We start from the raw sequence: 1,240 nt of genomic DNA, 5'->3' as shown, positions 1-1,240 counted from the left end.
CAGGGCTGCATATGTTGCATACAGGTGTGAGATGGGCTTGTTCGTATTTGAATACAAAATAGAGGATGGCCATAAAGGAAGCCATTGTTTGCACCTTTTATGGCTGCGTGGAAGCTGGCCAACTTTGCTGTTGTGCAGAGATATAGTCATGAATCTCTTCAATAGCCTAGGGAGGAAAAAAAGCATTACAAAGTTTCTTGAGAGAATATTACCATATTTGCTGCATTGAGAGAATAGTTGATGATCCCTTTTGCTTTAAGCGCATAAGGCCACTGTAGAAGTATTCATTACTTGTTTACGAAAGTTTGCGTCAAGAAGCCAAGCCTAATAGGAGCTGTCTGTGTTCACAGGGCTAAACCTGTCAGACACGATATTTTCCCCAAAATCATCATCAGCCCTCGCGAGCGTCTCCTGTGATAATAAAAAACACAGATTACATTATTTTCTGTCAGTTTCTCCACGCTCCCTGTGCATCATTGTGATTGATTTTCAGTTAATTCACTGCAGGAGGATGATCAAATGTGTGTCCCAGAAAGGTGGTACGCCAACAGATTACAAGAGATACAGCCTGTCTCCCATACAGAAACCTTGTTTAGGGTGATGTTGACATTCAAGCTGTCACCCTCTGAAAAGGCACACTGACTTTATTTTCAATGATGTGAAAACAACCTGGAGAGAATGCAAAACCGTACGGAGGTAGACAGTGGAAGCAATATGTTAGCAATATTCATCTTCACTTTTGGCACCATGGCATGCTGACATGTCAATTGACATGTGAAAGAGAGCATCATTCAAGTTATTGTAACATTTGTGATATTTGCACATGCATCCCTTTGTCTCAATCTGTGTACTGTGCCCACTAATGTCCACCAATCAAGGTTATAAGGTTGTGTTCAGCTATTTCTTGCAAAAGGTTGTGTTCAGCTATTTCTTGCAAAAGGTGGAGTATTTGTAGACTTGAGATAAAGTTTTGCCTGGAAGACTCAACTCTGAGAAATTACTTGAGCACAAGAAACAGCTATTTCTGGAATGCGTTGCCACTGTATGTGGAGCAAACCATAGACCTAATAAATTCACAGTGATTCTCATATAGCTCGTCTTGAGGAGAGGAACTGTTTATTTCACTGTATTTAGGGAAAGAAATGCACAGATTGCCCTATACGTTTTGGCTTTTCCCATACTCCCACCTCTATCTCTGCGTCCTCATCCTTGCCCCCCCCCCCCCCCCCCCCCCCCCCCC

Source organism: Anarrhichthys ocellatus, unplaced genomic scaffold (assembly GCF_004355925.1).
Source record: "Anarrhichthys ocellatus isolate YVR2014 unplaced genomic scaffold, GSC_Weel_1.0 scaffold40, whole genome shotgun sequence".
Taxonomy (NCBI): Eukaryota; Metazoa; Chordata; class Actinopteri; order Perciformes; family Anarhichadidae; genus Anarrhichthys; species Anarrhichthys ocellatus.
This window is presented reverse-complemented; position numbering follows the sequence as displayed.